Source organism: Oratosquilla oratoria, chromosome 23, assembly GCF_046742065.1.
Source record: "Oratosquilla oratoria isolate Oo_2021 chromosome 23, ASM4674206v1, whole genome shotgun sequence".
NCBI lineage: Eukaryota > Metazoa > Arthropoda > Malacostraca > Stomatopoda > Squillidae > Oratosquilla > Oratosquilla oratoria.
Window position 1 is genome coordinate 36,171,420 of NC_134799.1, and position 6,273 is coordinate 36,177,692.

Sequence of the window (6,273 nt, forward strand, 5' to 3'; positions counted from 1 at the left end):
AAACCCCTTTGCTTCCAATCGTCCAACTTAGTCAAGTTCTATTACTCTGTATAAAAAAGGGAATTAAACTGAACTTAAATTTTCTGTCATTTCTTCCCAAATAGTAAATACACTTGGTTCTTTTATTTACACTAAGGGACTCCCATCTGGAATCCTCAATTTGTTCACTAGGTCAGTTCGCATTGCCATCATGATTTTTTTTAGTCTAATGATCTTTACTTTTACATCTAAGTACCTCCCCTAAGCCCATGAAACCAATTGAATTTTCTCCTCCTCCTCCTCCACCCTTTCTCCAATCAGAAAGGCTGTTACAAATCCCATAAGCAATACCGCTTACTCAACCAACCCCGAAATCGATGAACTACTGACTTAGTTTACACAGTTACATCAGCATAATACAGCAAAGAAATTGGGTCCCCAGCAGTTGTTTGTAAAGTTTTAGGTGAGGAGTGAGGTCATGCAATTCCTTCACCTACAAACTCTTGTTTATCAAACATCCAACTCATAAAAATTAAATTCTCGCCATCTACCCCTCTACCTTACTTGTCTACCTTCATCTACGAGCCTCTTACAATGTCTTGACTGGCTACCTCCCTTATAAGGGGGAAGAAACCCTTTTATACATAAAGATAGAGAAGAAAACATTTGTTTTTATAAAAACAAATATATTAATGACCCTTTTTAGAGCCATTAAATGTGTTAATCACAAATTTTATTCAATCTTTCCTCTACTATGATATAGTCATTTAACTTTTTACCATCCCCTACCAAACTTCATTTTTATTATATCTACTCTATATAATTGTTTTTCCCTTATAAGGGAAGTAGCCAGCCATGGTATGCACCCAATCCCACCCATCTCACTCCCATTTATCTATGCTCCTTGTGGATGAAGGTTCATCCCTGGTCTCCTGTCCACTGCCTGGGACAAAACACAATCCAGCAAGACACACCACATCCAACTCCTTTTGGAGTTTCATAAATTGACCTTGAAATTATTTACATGAGGAAACATCTTTGAACAATTTATCTCTTTTTTATTACTTTTTATCAGTAACTATGGCATTCTCTCTATAATACGTGTTCATTACAAGAATGTGAAATCTATCATAGTACTATCAGTATTGAAATAAATACCTATATTGTATGAAAGTAAATTATTTGTCCTTTGTAAACTTATAGAGAAAAAGTGTGAAGACATACACAATAATGACTAAATTCACATAAACACTTCAGTTATTGTCATATCTTAGTTTTTCCATGCTTTTTAATCAGTTTCAATATTAATATCCTAAAAATAAGAAGGATGAACCAAATACATGCTTGCTACAACATTGTATATATGACACTATATTTGATTACATCATGGCACCCAGTGCACAGAAAAACATTAAAAAAATTATAGCAAAAGGCATATAGCACCACGAATCTAAACATCTAGGTATAAACAATAAAGCTTATAATTAAACATTGTTTTAATCTGAATACACTACAGTTTCTTCCCTTCTTATTTTTGGGTTTACACAAAACATAAAAAACATTACAATGACTCAATTTATTAAGAGGCTTCACTGACCTATTTGACCTTCTCAATACTGGCTCGGTAGGAACATAAGGTTCATTAATACATACATACATATACCAAAGGCTTTTCCTCCTTATAAGGGAGGTAACCAAACAACAAAGTCATAAAAACCACTCCCACCCATTCCATCCCTAACATACTCTCTCTTCCCTCCCTTTTTTCTTGGCGCCTCCTGAATGATGGGTCATCCCTGCATCTCACCCACTGCTCTGGGTCAGAAACAATGTTGCAAGACACAGCACATTCACAGCAAGGCAGATTCACTTAATCAGCCACCCTCCCTCTCTGTCCCCTCATGCAGAAAAAGAGAAGACATGGAGAAATCCCTTTGGGCTGTGTCAAAGTATCATTCACACATACTCCCTCACCCCCCCCCAACCCCGACCCACGCCATCTCATACAACACAGCATCATACATACACAACCATTCGCCATTCATCTCTGCCTTCTGTCCTTTCCCATCCTTTCTCAATCAACATTTCCCCTATTTCCCAATGCCCCTTTTACCCCATCCATTCATCTCATCCTAGGTCAACCCCTCGCATTCACTCTTTCCAACTTTGCTCTCCACACCACTTTTACTAGTCTTTCTTTACTCATTCTTTCCATGTGTCCAAACCATCCCAATACTCTTTCATCAACCCTATCTCCCAACCTCCCTTTCCACCCCCGTTCTCCTCCTCACCTCCTCATTTCTCACTCTATCCAGCCTAGTACCCCTGTTATACTTCTCAGGAATTTCATCTCAAACACATTCAAACTCCGTCTCTCTTCCTATAACAGTTCCATTTTTCTGCCCCGTACAGTGCTGTTGACACAGTCACTCCTTCATACAATCTCCTCTTAGCACACAATCCCAAATGTCTATTTCTCGTTACATTTTTTAATCCACCAAGGCATTTACTTGCTTCTCTCAATCTACAATCTACCACCTCCACTTCTCCCTTTCCTGCCACATTTGCACCCAAGTATCTAAAACTACTTCCAGTCTCTCTCCCTTAATACTTCCACTCTGCTGCCATTTTCTCCCCTTGTACATCTCATCACCTTACTTTTACCCACATTTATCTTCAAATTCTTTCTTTTGCACACTTTTCCAAACTCCATCACTAACTTCCTTAATCCCTCCTCTGATCCTACTACAAGCAGTGTCATCAGCAAACAACAACTGGCTTATCTCCCACTTCCTCTCGCACGAACCCATCCATGTATAAATTGAACAGCCAGGGTGGCAAAAACACATCCCTGATGAGGTCCCACCTTTACCTCAAGCCATCACTCTCTCCATTTCTAATCCTAACACAAGCTCTACTACTCCATAAAAACTCTTGACTGCTCTTAACAGCTTTCCTCCTATCCCATATATTTGCAATACCTTCCACAATGCCTTCCTGTCTATCCTTTCATAAGCTTTTTTCAGATGCATAAAAGCCCAAAAAACATCCTTACCTTCTATAGCTTTTTCACATATCTGTCTTATCACAAAAGTCTGATCTATGCAACCCCTACCTGTCCTAAACCCACACTCTTCCTCATCAATCCCTGTTCCTCTCCTAATCCTCTCAATCAAGACCCTCCCATAAGCCTTCCCAACTACACTTAACAAGCTGATCCCTCTGAAACTACTACACTCACACTTGTCCACTTTTCCCTTGTAAATTGGAACTATACAGGCACTCCTTCAGTCCTCCAGCAGTCTATCCTCTCTTACACAAAACATTGAATATCCTCACCAGCCAGTCCACCATCACTGTGCCTCCTTTTTTCAGACATTCTGCATGGCATCCATCCAACCCAAGTGCCTTACCTGATCTCATCATCTTAAAAACTGCCTCAACTTCAACTTTCCTTAATTATCCTACATTTTCCTCATTCATCATGGTCCATTTTCTTAGCACTTCCCACTGTAACTATCTTTCCCTATCCTCCTTCACATTGAGCAACTCAATAAAATACTCTGCCCATCTTCCTCTTACTGCCTTCTCTTCCATTATCATCTCTCCATCTATACCTTTTACCTTTTCTTCTATACTCAATTTGCCTCCTCTTCCTCTTTTAAATTCTTTACAAAACATCTTATTACTTTCAACATTTTCTGTCATACTCTTACCCCATTCCACATCTGCTCTCCTCTTTGCCTCCTTTATCTTAGGCTTTACTTCTTTTCTCTTTTCTTTGTACCTCTCATATGATTCCCTCATCCTGTTTTGTAACCAAGTTGTGGCAGCTCACTTCTGCTCTTCTTCAACCTTTGCTTCCTCATCTCACAAATCACCACCCTTCCTTCTATGTCCGCCCATCCTCCTTGTTCCAAACACCATCTTTGCACACCTTGTGACTCCCTCTTTGAACCATCCTCATTCCTTCTCCACTCCTAGTTGTACTCTATCCTTCACTTCCTCCCATTCCTCTCTCAGCTTCTTCTTGTACTCCTCCTCCTCCTCTTTCTCATTTAAGCAGTTCACTAAGCAACTCCCTACCTTTTGTCCTTTTCCTATTTCTCCATCTATCCTCCACTTTCTACTTACCTTCCACCAAAAACTGATCTGATATTCCCCCACTCTCTCCCCTTAGCCTATGTACATCCTTAACTCTTCCCACTATACTCCTGGTTACCACTATATAGTCCATTAGCGCTCTATCTACCACCCTTCCATCCACCACCCTCTCCCATGTGTACTTATGCTTGACTTTCTTCCTAAACACTGTATTTGCTATCATCATCTCTCTAGATACATCTCCACCTTCAATTCTCCACTACGATTTTTCCTGTAACTCCACATTTCCCAACTACTCTGTCTATTGGTTCATTTCCTACCCTAGCATTAAGGTCTCCCAATACCACTACAATGACATTTTTCCCTAATCCTTCTATGCACTCATTTTAATATATCCAAAAAGACTCCCTTTATTCTACACTCTTCTCACTAACAGGCACTTACAAAAACCCACATCTCCCTTCCTAGTTTCATCTTCATCCACATTAACCTTGAAGAAACCTCTTTCCACTCTACTGCACACTTATCTATCTCTTCACTTACTAGTATAGCCACCCCTTCTCTCCCTCATCCTCTCTTCACTCCTGAGAACCTCCCAACTACATCCAAAGCTCACACTCGCCCCTCCCTCTCAACTTAGTTTCACTCAATGCCAACACATCCATCTTTCTTCTCACAAACATACGGCCTTTTACTTTCCTTTTACACCTCATCTGTACCACATTTACGCACATTAAAAGACCCAAACCTTACCGTACTGGTTGGAAAACTTCTAGACCCTCTTATGCCTTTACTTTTTTAGGAATGTCCCCTTTGGGACTACAGGGAAAAGGATGCCTAATCCTAATCCCCATCCTGTTTTTGTCGCTTCTAACCACTCAAGTGTGAAGACTTGGTGGCAGTATTCTTCCCCCCCCCACCACAGGTTCATTAAGAGGTTTGTCAAAATTATCATTATTATGAAACATTTCATCAGTAGCAACTACAGGTTGTGAAATGGTATCACTGGTAACAGTCATTTACAATTTCACCATTTCCAATATTAATGGTATCTGGTTTAACAATTGAATTTTCAACTTAAAATCAGAGAAGATAAAGAAACAGGTGATTTTGCATTTTCAATAGTATTATATCTAACTATCAATTGATCAGAATGTCTAGGCCAAATTAAATTTCCACTTTCAGTGAACACTTTTACAGCATAATTTCTGGCACCTGTAACCTCAATAATAATGTCTGGTTACAAAGGTTCACCTCTAGAATAGTTTTTTTTGCAAAAATTGCTTATCCAAATTCAAATCTGCTGACTACACAATCAAAAGCATTTTGCCTTAACTAACATGTTTCTCTTCCTCCTTTGTTTTAGTTGCTTTACATATGTCCAAGAGGAGATTTTCCTGTGAAACATTATTTCAGCAGGGCTTCCTTTTGTACCTGATTGAATGGTTCTCCTGCTATAATACAAAAACTTACTAACTCTTGTGTTAATTGATCCACTTTGATATTCTAGCATCCCCCGTTTCAATTTTTTAATATCTCTCAGTTAATCCATTGGATGCAGGATGAAAGGGAGCTGGATTGATTAGTTTTATTCCATTCCTTTCATAAAACTCTGATACCAGCAGAAACAAATACGCAGCATTATCAGAAACAATGACATCAGGAATACCAAAATTAGCAAAGCTTTTCCGTAATAATTCCACAGTATTAGAACTAGTCATGCTTGAAGTATGTTGAACATCAATAAACTTAGAATAAGAATCTAAGATAAAAAATACATAGTTTCTATTGGTCCACAATTATCAATGTGAATCCTACTCCAAGGCTTACTAGCAAAATTCCACATCAATTTACTTGAAGCTTGATTATTTCTAACATAACATTCATTAAAAAAATTTCCAAGCTCTTCAATATTATCAGGAAACCTGGGCCACCAAATGTTTTCTTTAGCCTCAGCATTCATTGCAACAATTCCATTATGACTGGAATGTAGTAGCTCTAACACTTTAGCTCTTAAGACAGATGGAACAATAATTATTTTTAGACAGAACAACACCATTACAAATGGGTATTTAATTATTAACATGAGGGTTGAGGAAGTGTGTGATAGAGTTTGGGAGGAGTGTGTGAAAGAAGAAAGTTGAAGATAAATGTAGGTAAAAGTAAGGAGATGAAGATGTACAAGGGGTG